Source organism: Cynocephalus volans, chromosome 4 (assembly GCF_027409185.1).
Source record: "Cynocephalus volans isolate mCynVol1 chromosome 4, mCynVol1.pri, whole genome shotgun sequence".
NCBI classification, from domain to species: Eukaryota; Metazoa; Chordata; class Mammalia; order Dermoptera; family Cynocephalidae; genus Cynocephalus; species Cynocephalus volans.
Window position 1 is genome coordinate 99,252,195 of NC_084463.1, and position 16,276 is coordinate 99,268,470.

Consider the following 16,276-nt stretch of genomic DNA (forward strand, 5'->3'; position numbering starts at 1 on the left):
GCCTCAGCTGGCCTCATCTGTAAGATAAGCCTGATAAGGCCAACCTCACGAGGCTGGTGTGAAGTCAAATCAAACAAGCCAGTGGGTGGCACACCCAGTAGGGTGCCGCGTGCATGGTGGGCCACTGATTCACAGGGAGGATCCCATTCCAAGCCAGAGCAAAGAAATGGGATGTTTTTAGATACTTGATCTGTGGTCTCTCTAAGTAGGAAAGAAGAAATTTCTGTTAAGCTTCTCAAAGTGGTCATCACAGCTTAGACACCTTACATAGTTCTCATACCTTATGACTCCAGCAGAAGAGCTTCTAAATCACCTGGGTGTCTGTTGACCTCCCCTCTGGGACCAGAAAAGGCCATGGATCCAGGCAGCCCTGGTTGTGAGTCCTGACTCGGCCACACAAACCAGTTGACCTGGGTGAGTCTCTAGTCCTCCTTGTCCCTAAAATGAAGGGAACAGGTACCTAAATCTCAGGGTTGTTGTGAGGTGAGAAATAATCTGTAAAACCCTATTGGGTAAAAAAAGCAACTGATAGGTAGGGGTGCATAGGGGAGGATGGCCCGGGGTACAGGCCAAGAGTTGAGGCTGGGTTCCCCGTCCTGGTGCCCAGCAGGTTCTGTGACTACCAGCTGAGTGGATCCTCATTTGCTTTCCTTAATGGGACAGCTGGTTAATTATCCTCTGAGTATTCCTGACAAGTGCGCTGTGAGTGTCCCAGGCACATGTCAGGGTCAGCCTTTGCCAGACCGTGTGTGCTCAGCTGGCCAGCCTTGGGCATGAGGCTGTGACCCACTGTCCCATCCTGATTCTCAGCTTGTCCCTCAAATGACCTTATGGGGCAGTCACTGTGTCAGGGGATCAAGGGAGCAAGAAACAGCCCTACCTTAGGAACCCTGGTTCCAGGCACGTGAAAAGGAAGAATCCACAGAAGGATCAATCGTGAAACCTGGCCTGGGGATGGGGGCAGTCAGTGCTCCCCAGCCTAGGGACAATTCTGCCTGGCTCTGCCACCAATTCTCTGTGTGACCTTGAGCACCTGATCTTCCTCTCTCTGGGCCTCAGTTTTTCCATTTAAAAGATGTTTAGAAGAGGTGGTCCCAGGAAGCTGTGGCCTAAAGCAAAGCAGCGTGAGAGAAGAAATGATCCCTGAAGCCAGCCAAACCTGGGCCTCTTACCCCGGCTCCTCCACTTTCCAGCCCGTGACCTTGGGCAGGTCGCCGGCCTCTCAGCCTATCTGACAGGGGTAGCTGGCCCTGCTGGCACGGAGCAGACACTGATTGTGGACACCCTGCCAGAAGTGTCTGGCCCAGGGATGGGGTAGAGGGAGTGTGGCTGACCTCTGTGCTGAATCCACGGGGCTGTAAGTGCCACTCCCCTTCCTGGGCTCCCAAGGTCAGGGTAGAGCTGGCCGTCTTCTGCCACTTAAGGGCTGGTTGGGAAAGGAGGGTGGTGAGAGTTTGGGTGCACACACTGGAGCCCAGCAACAGGTCTTTGTCAGCATCTTGGAACCTTGGTCCTCTGGAACCAGGGACTCTTTCTAGTCCCAAATCTTGGAGGCAGTGGATCATGGAATCTTAGAAGACCCTAAGAAATCAAGACTTAGAAGTGACCTTGGGGTCTGATCCAAACCTCTGTCCGTCCCTGGCAGCCCTTCTGAAGACTTCCTGAACACCCAGTGACAGGGGATCACACTGCAGCCCCCTCCTGTAGGCCTCAGACTCCAGTCAGGTCACAAGGCTGACTGTCATGGGGACTGACCCCAGGCCCCCACCACTGTGAATGGTGCGCCTGGGGCTGGTTAGTGCTAATGGGCAGCTGAGAAGGAACCAGACCCCCGCTCAGCTAAGAATAGAAGGCTTTGTGTGATCTAAGTAGCAGTCTGATCATATCAGGCCTCCCAGCCGGGCCCCAAGGAGCTTATTAAGTGGGATCTGGGCCACCCTGGGTCCTCGTAGATGGAGTGGGGAGGCGGCTGAAGGGTGCTGGGGCAGCCACCAGGTTTCCCAGGACTTCTCTCATTTCCACGTGATGAGGATTTTTCCTTTTTCCATCAAGGCTCATCCCTCCTCCCTTCTCTTCCCTGGGGCTGGCTGGGAGCATCACCCCATGTTCCTGGGGGAAAATCTCTTCTGGGAAGAGTTTGAGCAAACAAACTGGGCTCTGCGAGGAACAAACAGATCATTGAAAATGGCTTTGTGTGGAAGAAGAGAACCAATGATGGCAACTGAGTATTCAGCGCCTACTGTGTGCCAGCCCCTGGGCTCTGCATTTTGTGCCTTTGCCTCATCTCACCCCTACCAGGATGGGGAGGTATCCTTATCCCATGGTGGGAGTGGGGACACTGAGGCCCAGTTAGTACTTGGTAGAGCTGGGATTGGAGTCAAGGACAGTCCCACCTCATCATTCCTTCTGGGGGAAAAACTGAGGATCCTGAGAGTCAAGGGGAAGAGGTGAGAGTCAGAATTCTTGGAGAGAGCCCTGGGCACGGAAGGTTTTGTCTCTCTGACTGTAATGAATCATGCTTTACCTTATGTTAGTCTTTCCACTTTTGGCAGCATGGAGTAGGAGAAGCCGTGCTGGGCTTGGGGAGGAATCATGGCTCTGTCACAGACGTGGTAGGTACAGGCACGTTTTTGTTGGGTTTGAATTAAACCAAACCCACTTGGGTCTCAGATTCTCCTTTTGCAATGTGAACAGAGGCTCCAGATTCCTGGCCTTTTGACCAGGGAGTGTCCTGGTCCCTCTTCTCTGCAGGTCCCTGGTGCCTCCCACTTCCCCCTCCCCCTCAGAGATTATTGTCAGTGTGAGAGTTGGAAGGACACCAGGAATCCTAGGTCACGCTCTGAGTATGCAAACGGGAAGACTAAGGCTCCCAAAGGACAGGGACTGGCCCAAGGTCATACAATAAGTGGGCCTGGGACACATAGTCGGTGCTCAAGAAATCCCTGCTTCCAGGCCAATGCCTGCTCCTCTCTGGGGCATGCTTTTGGGTGGAGATTGGGAGAGCCTGGGGTGGGCTGGAGGGTGGAGTCAGCTGGATTCTGGGAGGAAGGCAGTGACCAAAGGTTCAAGCCTTTGTCTGTAGTGCCCCAGGCCCATCTGTGCTTGTCCAAATCCCACCCAACCCAAATGCCCCTCTTCTGTGAAGTTTTACTGGACTCCCCTGCCTAATGCCCTTCCTAGTCTCCCTCTCTACCCCAAAAGTGGGAGTATGTTTTTAAACTATAGTAGAAATCCTGTAACATAAAATTTACCATCTTAACCATTTTAATTGTACAGTTTGGTAGTGTTAACTGTATTCTATACTCACATCATTGTGCAACACATCTCCAGAGCTTTTTCTCCTTGCAAAACTGAAACTCTAGAACTCCCGTTCCCCCTCCCCCAGCCTCTAGTAACCACCCTTCTAATTTCTGTTTCCATGAATTAGATACCTCATGTAAGCAGAATTCTGCAGTATTTGTCTTTTTGTGACTGGCTTTTTTCACTTAGCGTAATGTCGTCCAGCTTCATCCATGTTGTAGCAAGTGACAGAATTTCTTTCCTTTTTTTTTTTTAATGTTTTTTTTTTTTTTTTTTTTTTTTGTCTTTTTTGTGACCGGCCGCACTGCGCTCAGCCAGTGAGCAGCGCACCGGCCATCCTTATATAGGATCCGAACCCGCGGGCGGGAGCACTGCTGCGCTCCCAGCGCCGCACTCTCCCAAGTGCGCCACGGGGTCGGCCCGAATTTCTTTCCTTTTTAAGGCTAATATTCCATTGCATGGATATTTTGTCTGTCCATTCCCCCATCCGTGGACACTTGGGTTGCTTCTGCCTCTTGGCTGTTGTGACAAGAGTGGCAGTTTTGAAGTTGGATGGGCCTGGGGGCTTCCAGCTTTACTTTAGGTCTCAATCCCTCTTCACTTGCTACTCTGCATAGTGGGATTGCTGCAGGGAGTAGAAATTGCTCATGTAGAAATGGCTGGTACACAGCAAGCTCACAGCAAGCCATAGGTAGGATTCACCACTTTCCTTCTAGGGACAGATCCCTTTTGTCCATGGGTTATAGGGCCCACATCCATGAAGCCAACTGAGCTAGACAGCATCTGGGTCCAGAGAGGGGCAGGGACTTGTCCCCCCTATGCATCCCCCTGGACCCATAGACCTTGTCCTTAGGATGATTGGCTCCCTAGAGACCTGTTATGTAATCCTGCAGCATCCAGGATGAACCTCTCAGGTGAATCCCTGTGGGGGCAGAGGCCAGCGGCATCACCACTCTCCTCTGATCATCTGCCTTCTCCCAGGGCTGTGGACAGTGGAGCTGCTGCAGCGAGGAGGGGCCCGTGTCAGATTCATTTGCATGATGTCTCAGGTCCTTGTCTTGCATCTGAGAGTTTAATCTCTGCTTTTGCTCACTCTCATTCAGTAATTCATTTACTTATTCCTTCCTTCAGTCATTTATTCAGCAACCACTCTCTGAGGCCTGCTGTGGGCTAGAGACCAGTCAGACCTTGGAGGTATTTAGTATGGAAAAGCAGCGTAGAGTGTGGATTCTGGAGCTAAACTGCCTGGATTCAAACCCTGGCCCTGCCACTTACTACCTCCGTGACCTTGGGCAAGTTGCTTAACATCTCTGTGCCTCAGATCCTTCTTCTCTAAAGTGGGGAGAATGGTAGTTCCTATTTTATAGTTGTTCCAGTTACTATTGTTATATAAGAACAATTATTTTATTGTCTCAGTTTCTATACGTCAGGAATTTAAGATAGGCTCAGTTGAGCAGTGCTGGCTCAGAGCTCATGTGGCAAGATGGTGGCCGGAACAGAGAGGGGCTGAGGCAGCTAGGTGGCCGGGCTTCTCTTGCTGTTCATGCCAGGCTTCCTTACTCTCTGTGGCCTTGTTTGAGCTTTCCCACAGCAAGGCAGCCTCCGGGCAGCTGGAGTGTCTCCATGGAGGCTTGGGCTCCAGCAGGAGTGGCCCAGGGAATGAGGCAGAAGCTGTGTCACATTGGATGACTGAAGTCCTGTAGCGTCACTTCAGCCATTAATCCCAAGCCCTCCCAAATTCAAGTAGGGGTAACATAGACCCCACCTCTCCATGGGAAGGGTGTCAGTGCTGCATTGTAAGAAGAGCACATGGGATGAGAGAGATTGCTGCAGAAGTCTCTGGAAATATAGTCTGCCACAGTCGTGAGGGTTAGATGAATCAAAACACAAGAAATGTCTAGAACAATGCGTTGGTGTTGTGTACAAGTGGTGGCTATATATAGCCAAAGGTGATTTTGACCATATGCAATTTACTCTTGATGTGCTGACTTCAGGACCTGCCTGTCACTATGGAAGCCAATCTACTGAACAGCAGCACTTCCCATTTGGGTCCTAAGGGATCTATGGGAGTTGCAGAGCCAAGTGGAAAGGCATTCTGTGCAGGAGTTAGCTCTGCAAAGTGTGGAGCTGGAGAGTGGAGTCCCTGAAGCAGGGACTTAGCTCCAAGTGGCGGGGCTCCCCTGAGGTGAGGAGGGGAAGCTGGAAAGGTGAGTTGAGACGAGGTTGAGAGAAGCTTTTGCATATGGGGTTTGTCCTTTATCCTGTAGGTTCCAGGGAGTCCTTGGCTGTTTCTCAGGCAGAGATAGGAGGGGCTGGTGTGCCATAATGGGGAAACCATTTCTGAGGTGGAATCAGCAGGACATGGGGAGGTATGGGACTTGGGTGTAGGGAGAGGTCAGGACTGAGGGGGCTCACCCCCAGGTGTTTGCTCTAGGTCATTTGCATCCATTTTGAATATGATATGCATAGCCACCTGGGCTTGCTCTCCCTCCCTTTCCAATATATTGGAAACTTTGTGATTTTTCTCTGCTCAGATTGGCTGTCCTGTAGGGGAAGGTAATTGCATTCTGAAGGAGCCTAGCACCAACCCTGGGGCAGCTGGCAAGGCCAGAGGATACCTAGTGGCCTCATCCTCTGTCCCCAGCCCCATCTATGGAGAACAGACCCTACGCCCCTCATTCTCTCCTCTTCCAACACCTCTCCCCACTCTGATTACAACCTCAAGGGCCAAATGGAACAGGCAGGCTGTCCAAGGACAGCTGCCACCTCTCCCTGAGTCCCTGCACTGCAGGTGTGAGAGCCAGTCCTGAGCTCTGGCCCAGCCAACCTTCACTCCTGGAGCCCATGACTCCAAGTGAGGCAGTGGCCCAAGTCCATGCTGTTTCCAGGATGCTTATGTACCCAGGGACCTGTTTTGGCACATCTGTATATACCGCCATGAGCCCGTGTACTTCTGCCAGTGTGTCCACTTATGTCACCTGTGTCTGTCTGTGAAAGTGTGCTCTCTATATTTTTGTATGTCTGCCTCTGTGTGTGTGTCTGCACATGTGAGGTGGGCCCCTTGGCTCTCTCCAGGCCCCACGTGATACCTCCTTGTAAATGGCAGGCAGGCTGCAGTGTCTATAAAAGGGGCTAAGTGCAAAGAGGGGCAGAATGAGGAGACAGCCCTGGCTCTGGGAGAGTGGGGGTCACCTGTGGGCTGAGAGAAGACCCAGACCTCACCAATGAGGCAAATTCAGCAGAAATACAGGATCCCAGTTTTGGGAAGCCTCTCCTGGGGACCCCTCACGTTGAGTTTGGGCTGGATGCTGGGGGCCCAGGGTCAGATCAGACGCTGCCCCTGCCTTCTGGAGTCAGCCTGGGTGGTCAGATGTGCAGCCGGATATTAGCATGGCTGCTGGACTGAGGGGCTGTACAGGGCTCACGGAAAAAGGCAGAAGCATGTCGAGTCTGCCAGGAGAGTCAGGGAAGGATTCCTGTGGGAGGAGTTTGAGCTGAGACTCAGGGCTATTTGGTGCAAGATGAAGGAAGAAGGTGGGAAATGCAGCAGGGCTTGGCCTCAAGTGGGATTTGGGGGGTTGAAAAAGAGGGAGGTGGGAGGTTTATTCTCATCTTCTATGCCTGGAAGACTGGGAGAACAGGGATGCCTCTAGATGAAAGAGGGAGGAGCAGACTTAGGGGAAGGTGATGGGTTCCCATTTGGCCTCTGTGGGCGTGAGGTTCTTGTGGGATGTCCAGGGAAGATGACCAGAGGGTCACAGGTTACTGGGGTCTTGAGCTTGGACTAGGCAGAGATAAGGGTGGCGGAAGCCTTGGGAGTGGGTGATATTGCCTAAGGAGACTGTAAAGGGCAAGGCGGGGCCGAGGAAGGACTTAGGATTGAGAGCCTCAGCATTCAAGCCTGAGCAGAGAGGACCCCGCTAGGGGGCTGGGGGAGCAGGAGTGGGGAGGAAAACCCAGGTCAATGGGTGTCCTGGAAGTCAGGGAAGGAAAACATTTCCAGAAGGAGGGCGAGTCCACGGTGTCAGCTGAGAACTGAGAAGCGTGCAGTGGATTTACCCACATGGAGGCCGTCATTGAACTTGGTGGGAACAGAGGGTGGTGGGCTTAGCAGTGGGCGGGAGGGGGGCAGTGGAGACGTGAGTGTAGACAGCTCTTTCAGAGGTTTGGATGAGAAGGATGGAAAGAGAGGGACACTAGCTGGAAAGGGGTGGAGAGAGATGAACGAGGTGAGACTGGAGCCTGTTTATTGCTGACTGGAAGGAGACAGCCAGAGGAGAGAGATGGAGGAGGAGGGAGGGGGAGATGGTCACCTATAACCACCTGCTGTAGTCCTCTGCAGCAGCGCCAGGGAGGGCATCTGGAGGGGGTGGCTCTTTCAGGAGGGATGGCTATGGAGGGCAGAGGAGGTCCTATGTGGGCAGCCCTCAGACCTGCCCTGAGCTCTGCCAGGCTTCAGGGCTGCAGAGTGGCAGCAACCGCACCTGGGCATGGGGAGGATCCACATCTCAGAGCATCCTCATAAACCAGGTTCCGGGTCAGGAGTTGAAGCTCAGGGCTAGGTGGGGTTGGCCTGTGGTAGTTTTGTGTCTTTAGTGCTCACTGTGGTTGCTTCACAGACGCTTCAAACAAGAAAGGCCTGGGAAAGTCAGGACGTTGATTTGCCTGCTTCCAAAGAGGCCACGCCCAACCCCATCCTTGGGCCCAGCTCCTAATTACGGGGAAGGTCTTCCTTTGGGTCTAGCCCAAGTCTCTCCTGCTGTGTGTTCTGTTCTGGTGAACTTGTTCAACCCTGCTCTGTGAAGCCAAGCCCATCAGCCAGCTGCCTTGAGTGGCGGCCAGTGTTTTTACAACTTGTTTTCATGAAGTTGGTTTGAAGTCTCCCTGCATTCCCAGAATGTCAGACCCACCCTGATTCACAAGGATTGACCAAAACAGGGTCTGAGCCAACGAGAGAAATCCGAGAACTTAGTCATCCCCCTTGGATCATCCACAGATTCTCCTCCTTTCCTTCCAGGAAAAAAAAAAAAAGAGAAAGCGAGAGAGATAGCCTAGATGACCAGGAGGGGACAGTGGCATTTTGGGATGTAAACAGGCTCAGATGATGCTGGTGGTGGGCAAAGGGGTGGGGCGCGAGGAGAGGGGTAGTGCTCAGGCTTTGCATTGGCAGTCCTCAGTTCAAGTTCATGTTCTGCTGCTTGCCAGATGGGGGATCTTTACCATTAAACCCTTTACATCTCTGAGCTTCAATTTCTGCCTCTCTGAAGTGAGAAAATTAATGGCATCTACCTCATAGGTGTCTGAGGTTGGGTGACCTAGAAGCAGACCCTGCACAAGGCTTCATGTGAGAGTGATTTATTAGGAGATTTTTCAGGAAAAAAAAAAAAACTGCTAAGGGAAAGTGGAAGCAGAAAGAGGAGAAAAAGCAAAAGGTGATTTCAAGCCAAGTCTCATGGAGTGAACTTTGGCTCAGTCCCACAGATGAGTTCTGGGATAGGTCAAACCCCAGCGTTGGCCCTCCAGGAGCAAGGATGCTAGAGAATTTATACCACCCAGTCATTGGTAAAAGGCTGCCTTGGGGGATGGCTGTGCCTGCGGACAAGGGATTCTAGTAGCCTGAGAACAGTCTACTCCAACACAGGCACTGGCTATTGGGAGGGTTCACACAACCTGTATGCCCCCAAATGGTAAAAGGGTCCCCCAGAGGATGTGGGTAGAACATAACAGCATCTGCTCCAGAGGATCAGTGTGCAGATTATATGAGGCAAAGCATGTAAGCATGTTCCGAGTGCCCAGAACGTGGCACCAGTAAGTGTCAGCTATCAGGAAGAGGGTGTACAGAGGGGGTTCCCCAGGATTGTGTGGTCAGCAAGGGGCAGTGTCTTCTGAGAGTAGCCCTGTGTCCCCACTGCTGCCTCAGCCCCAGGTCTTTCCTCTCACTTCCAGAGGCAGAATCCCACAGAGCTCCCCACCAGGCTGACTGGCCTCAGCCCACTTTCTTTTCTCAGATGGCCTGGCTCCCATCAGTCTCTCCAACCTGGCCAAGGTCCTTTCCAGTCCTAGAGGCTGCCCTGGTGCCCTGCTGTCGTTCTCCCTTCCCAGCCAGTGGCTATCAGTGAAAAGGAGGAGGTGGGCTAGGGCTCCAAGGCAGAGGATAGGTTGAGCCATAGAGGAGCTGACCACCACATGGAATTTGAGGCCCTTGTGACCTATCCCCACCTGAACTGAATTTGGCTTTTCTTCCCAGCGTCTTTTCCCAGGCTTTTTCCATAGAAGGTGCTCAGGGATCACTTGGGGAACTTGTGTTGGTCAGCATGTTCCAGGAAAGAAACAGAAGCTGTTCTTCCAGCTTGTTCTGACTAAATCCTAGGACTCTCACTGTGTGACTTTAATGGGTGATGTCAGCCTGGATTGGCCTGATGGCACCCACCCTAACCCCTCTCTTGTCTCCTGTGACATCACAAGAGATGTTAGCCATGGTCTGGCCTCCCTACTCAGGCCTCTGGGAGTTTAGCCCCCTGCAGAGCAGGACAGGCTTGGGTTCTAGTCCAGGTTCTGTCACTTGCAGTGTGACCTTGGCCAAGTCACCTCCCTTCTCTGAGCCTCAGTGCCCCATGTTTGTAACCAAAGATTTGTATGCGCTCACCTTAAATCAAGCGCATTCAATATGGTGCTAATCCCTGTTTGACACAGCTGATGCCCAGAGAGGTGAAGTGATTTACTTGTGATCCCACAGCAAAATGGTGGAGGTGAGAGGGCCAGGACCTGCTCCCACCCCCTGGCTGATTGAGTGAGTGCCTTGCCATTTGTCAGCTCTACTCTTGCCCCTAGCCCCTCTCCGATTCAGAACTTGAACTAAGCCCTTAGTGGTCACGACGAACTGAGCCAGGCACCAGAGTGGTCAGTCACTGCTGTTTGCACATTAGCTCATCTAGCACCCTTTAATGAGCACCTACTGTATAAGGGCTTCTGTGCTCAGATGGGTACAGTTCTGCTTTCACCAGGTTTAATGTCCTTGTGCCCTATCCCAAGGCCCGAGGAACCCACAGACCCCTTGGATGAGGGTGGATGTAGGTTGGTGGCCTCAGAGGAGGAAGTGGTCTAGAAAATCTAGAACCCCTCCCTGCCCAGGAAGCAGGCAGGGAGCTAGCGGGCAGTCTGGGGCAGTGGTGCCTGGGAAACAAGTTTGCTCACTCCTGGGTGTTCACTGCTGCCTGTGGTGGGTCCAGCCCTGTGCTAGGCTGGGGATGAGGCCGAGAGACAGCTTTGATCCCCCAGCAAGGCCCTTCTTCCATCCTGCCAGCTCCTGCCTCCTTTGTTTACAAAGGTGCTCTCAATGCAGCCGTCTACACCATTAGCCTGAGGGCTCTTGAGCCGTCTGTCCCCCGGGCACACAGGAGAGCTCAGGAAATGTGTCTTAGTAACTTTGTCTAGACTGGCTTGGGAGTCAGAGTATGAATCTAAGAGACCTAAAACCCCCTTTAGCATCTGTTTACCATCTATAGAATATCGACTGCAATGGGAGACTGAGTATATATATGAATAAACAAACCAAGGTGCTTTTCCTATATGCTTACTCAGCAACAATCAACACAGAAGACTTCTGTGACCATATGTACGGGGATTTCTCCCCACACTAGGCAATTTTGCAGTGGACACCAGCTGGGTGCCCTCCAGTTCAGTTCTCACTCCATGTATCTAGAAATAGTGTCAGATCCCACAGGTTGAGGATCAGTCCCCAAGACTGCCCCTCCCTCACTTCCAATGCCAATCACAAGCCCCAGGTTGTTTTACCTGTGCTTCTTTCTGACCAATTGGTTATAAATCAGAGTTCCCCAAATCCCCTTCTTGGGATCGATTAATTTGTTAGAGTGGCTCACAGAACTCAGGGAAACATGTTTATCCATTTATTACAAAGGACACAGATGAAGAGAGGCATGGGGTGAGGTATGGGGGAAGGGGAGTGGCGCTTCCATGCCCTCCCTGGACACACCACCCTCCAAGAACCTCTACGTGTTCAGCTATCTGGAAGCTCTCCAAACTCAGCCCTTTTTACTTTTTATGGAAGCTTTATTACGTAGGCATGATTGAAGTATGGACAACCGTGTAGAAATGTGATTGGACAAAAAGGTATCTAACACTAACAGACTGGGTGGGGAAACCCAGCAAGGCCTATTCAAATTCTTCCTGGCCTGTGTGTGCAGCATTCTTCCTCCTGGGCATGAGGCAGGACCCCTCCTGAAATGGGGGTCTTATGACCTACAATCACACAAGGTAGGTTAGAGAATTTCTTTATGGCCAGCTCTAAGACAGAAAGGCAGGGGAAGGTTAGAACCAGCCAGGAACTGTAATATACACATCATATTACAGATGCTATGAGTAAGCAAGATAACGCATGTGGAGACCTTGGCCTTGTACAGAGGTGTGGCCAGCAATAGATGGGCTCTCAGCACTGCGCCAGGCCAAGCAGGAATGTTGGGGAAATATAGGAAAAATGATCAGGGCCCCTCAGATGTTCAGAATCTTGCCGAGCATTTGACGTAAATATGCACGTGTGCCCAGGTGTTCCTTGGTTATTGTCTAATGTAATTGCGTATGTGTGCCCAGGTGTCCTGGGTTATGGACTTAAGTATAAAGGACAAGTAGCTCTGATCCACAGTACCCTCCGCCCTGGGGAAGCTACTGCTGCTACTGGAGGCTGTTGCTGCCAGTGCCCTGGGATGCTTCCAAGGCCACTGCTGCTGCAACTGCTGAGAACTGAGCTTGTGTCGTCTGCCAGTGGCTTCCGGGATCTTTCCCAATTACCTAGTGTGGACCTGTGTGTGACGGGTCTATGACCCAGCCTGGCATGTGAGGTGTCTGGTGACCCAGTCTGTATGATGGGTTTTGAAGAATCTGTGGGCCCTAACCCCTAGCCTGAACAGTACAAATGGAAACTCAGTATAACTAAAATAATGAAACGCTCTGGCTTTAGTTATGAATTTCCTAGCTTTACAAGCCCAAAGAGGGTTACTGTGACCAGTAGGTGTAGGGTAAGGGGGCAAGAAAAAGGACATGGGGAAGGAGGCTGTGTAGGGGTGCAGAGGAGGAGAAAACCAGTTGTGGCGCCACAGGTCACCAGGACAATTCCCCACCCATGGCCGGGGGGCTACCAGCCTGGCGCACTAGAGGCTGCTGGCCCCTCCCAGCCCCATCGTATACCTTCCCAGCAGGATGGCAGTAACAAGAGCCTGGGATGATGGACTCTTGCTACCCTGGGGCCTGGGAGTTACAGCATCCTTGTTCCTCTGCAGGATGGTACTGGAGTTGAAGGGACTTTAAGGCGCACCGGGTTGGTAGGAGTTGCCAGTGAAGTCACTGCCCTTGAGAGAATGAGTGATTGTTGCCCTGGGTCTAAGGCCCCACACAAAGGGCATAAGCATGAGGGCTTTCAGGTGTAGAGCACTTCCTAACAGGCAGACCCTGGGGAAGGCAGGGCTGGCTGTCAGACCAGCTGATGGTCACAGAGGTGAGCAGCCAGCACAGATGGCCTGGGCCCCACAAGCATAAAAGGTGGTGGGTAGGGAATGGGCAGGTCTGTTCCTAGACTTGCACAGTCCAGAGCAAAAATACAAATAGAGACCTGTAGGGTTAGGGCAATAGCCTACGCTAATTGGCTGGGGCTATTGTCGGACTCCTGTCATTGTAGCCAGTTGTGTAGGCTAGGCAATTCATAACTAAAGCCAAACGTTTCATTATTTTAGCTATACTAAGTTTCCATTTCTATTGTCAGGGCTAGGGCTCAGACCCTTCAAACCCATTGTACAGACTGGGTCACAGACCCCTCACACACAGGTCCACGCTTTAGGTAATTGGGAAAGATCCCAGGAGCTGTTGGCAGACAGAAGCGGTGGTGGTGACCTTTTGGGGGCATTGGCAGCAACAGCCCCCAGCAGTAGTAGTGGTCTCCCCTGGGGCGGGGGGCGCCACGGATTAGAGCTGCTCGTCTTTTATACTTAAGTCCATAACCCAGGACACCTGGGCAAACATGCGCAATTACATTAGACAATAACCAAGGAACACCTGGGTACACGTGCATATTTACATCAAATACTCAGCAAGATTCTGAATACCTGAGGGGCCCTGACCATTTTCCTTCACTTTCCCTACAGAGACCCATGTTTCTTTGTCAGATATTTGAAGGTTATAAAGCAAGCCAGGAAACTATTAAATAGGTTTGACTTTTCCGCCTTGACAAATATACCTTCATAATGCAAATTGAAATATATGTGTAAAGTTACAGTTCTATATGACTGAAAATGCAAAATATCAAGGATGTCTGAATTTAATTATTGCATATCTCTGGATGTTTTGTTGATGGGCTGGGCATGTTCAGATAGTTAATAAGACTTACAATTCATCATTATTTATTCTATAAAATACATTTTATTGTCTTCACTTTAGCAAGACCACCAATTATGTTGTTATAATCAAGATTTTCATTTCATTTGTGTTCTACTGACGGCAATGACCTAAGGAGTTAAAAATAAAATGAAATTGTATTCATAAAATTATCTTTTAAAATTAAAACCACATCATTAACGAGTATAAGATTTTAAAATAAAATTATTTAAATAGAGATAAGGTATTCAAATTTTTGAAGATTTTTATAAAAATGAAACTATAGTTCTAGTGTTCCAGGTCATCTAGTTGCCAATTTAAAGAATTAATATCACACTTCATATTGCAATAATTGAGTAATACGAATTGTTAAATATTGTAAGATGTTCCTCGGCCGCCGTGTGCACTTCTTGTGAATACCACACTAATTCATGAGTACTTTTAGAACCACAAATTGGAACAGGAAGAAATGCCAAAAGAAAAAAAAAAGGATACTTCACATTACTGGGAAACTGATATTTTGTTATGCAAGAAGCTATTGCAGTTGCTATCTGAAAGGATTTGACAAGTTCATCTGTCTTCCCCCTTAAGCATTTTTGCCATCAGCCTCTCGCCCAGGAGTGTCTGTGTCCCCCTCAGCAGCAGCACAACCCACAGAGCTTCATGGTGGTGGCATCTCACAGAGTCGCCTTTCGTTCTTCAGCCGACTTTCGCTGGGGCCTGAGTGGTGGTAGTCGGGGGATCGAACGTTTAGGATTACAGGTCGCATGGGTGTCGCACGATAGAGGCTCCTGTATGTTCTCTAATAAATGTATTCATGAGTTGTGTTTGTGATGTGTGGGGCTCAGGGTGGTGGCCCCTTTTCCCTGTCTAAGAGTGGTTTGGGGGGTGGGTCTTCTTGCCAGTGAGGTGAGCTCTATCATACAATTAACAATAGATAAATGATGGATCTTATGTCACAGCTAGAGTTTAAATCTAGGTATCTTAATTCACTCGTTTGTTTCATATGTGTATGCATTTGTTCACCCATTTAAAAACCTATATGTGTTTGCTCCGATTCTTAATTTCATTCATTGTAGGATGCCAGGCCATAGCAGTCTCCTAGTGCAGCCCATGATTCTACAGATGAGGGAACTGAGGCACAGAAAAGGGCACTGATGTACCTGATTACACAGCTAGTCCACAGCAGAACAGCCCCCAGGCCAGGCATCACAAAGCAGTGGATGGGTGCCAAGTTTCAGTTTCAGGTAAATTCTGAATAGGTGTTGCTATGTCCCAATCAGCTTCCCTTCCTTCATCAGCTCCTACCACCCAACTGCCTGCCCCGGGGCCCTGGGGAGATCCTGCAGGGGGTTTCTGCTAGAAGAGCCACTTCCTGTTTGGGGCTGAACACTTCCTTCAAATGACTCACCGGCTCCCACTGGCCCCATGCTGGGAAGGCAAAGTGGGGTGGAGCCAGGCCCCACCCTCTGCCTGCGACCCCAGCTGGGTGACCCTGGGACTGAACCGTGGGCACAGGCTGGAGGTAGGGGATGGGAAAGGGAAAAAGGTTGTTCTGCCTCACCCAGCCTGGTGGCAGGGGCTCTGGAGAGGCCAGGGTGGGGATGGGGATGGCCTCCACATCCAGCCATCTCCACATCTGGTTTCCAGGGGAGCTGCTGGCCACAGCGGGCTGAAAGCAGAGCTGAGACCCCCTCAGAGAGAATCTGGCACTTTCTCTTCCTCGTGGGACAGTGAGGTGTGGAAAGAGCACTGAGCTGGAGTCATGGATTTGTATTTCTGACACAAACTTTCTGGTGCTGTGTCAGTTCCCTGCCCCTTTCTGGGCCTCAATATCCATGTCTGTCCAATGTGGGGAGGGCTGGATGGCTGTGACATTTTGTGCAGCTTGGTATTGCAGGGTTTACATTAAGAGCTTTGGGTTTGAATTTTGGCTCTACCACTGTGCTGTGTATGTCTGCCTCTCACAGCCTTTGTTTTAAAACTTGAAATAATAATCTCTTTAAGTGTTTTACATATGTTAACTAATTTCATCCTCACAACAATCCTTTGGAGTTTTTTGAGGTTTTTTTTTATTATTATTATTTTATTATTATTATTTTATACACAAAAAGATTGAGACACAGAAAAGTTAAGTAACTTGTCCAAGGTCACACAGTAAAAGCCAAGATTCTAACTTAGGTTGTTTGACCCCAGCTCCCATGCTCTTACCACTATATCTTTGCTACTCAAATTGTATTCTATGGACATGCAGCATTGTCATTACCCGGGAGCTTGTCAGAAATGCAGAATCACAGGCCTAGCATAGACCTACTGAATCAGACTGCATTTTAACAAGATCCCCAGGTGATTTGTGTGCACATTAAAGTTTGAGAAGCCCTGGTCTGTTTATATTCATTCTGCCACTTAGGCCTGAGGATCACTGTGGGAGATAAAGGTAAAGGTAATAAATATGTCTGGTAAACTGTAAAGTACAGTGCATTCAGGACACTGTGAGAAACCTGTGGACAGGAGGTGCAGAGAGGCAGGGTTGGGGATGCCCCAGGTGTCAGGCTCTCAGTAGCCGATGTCATTTCCAAGCTGTCTCTGAGCCCAG

General features: G+C 50.5%; 1 protein-coding gene across 6 annotated transcripts in view; it reads left to right on the forward strand.

Annotated features, from left to right (window-relative positions):
• GDPD5 (glycerophosphodiester phosphodiesterase domain containing 5) overlaps positions 1-16,276 on the forward strand; it is an 84,061-nt gene that overhangs the window by 15,885 nt on the left and 51,900 nt on the right. The window contains exon 1 of one of the 6 annotated variants that reach the window (XM_063093536.1): positions 347-414. The exons of the other annotated variants lie outside the window; for them this stretch is intronic. The gene's annotated coding sequence lies outside the window, so the exon portion shown is untranslated. Of the gene's footprint in view, positions 1-346; positions 415-16,276 lie in introns of those variants that run through there. 6 annotated transcript variants of the gene reach the window in all.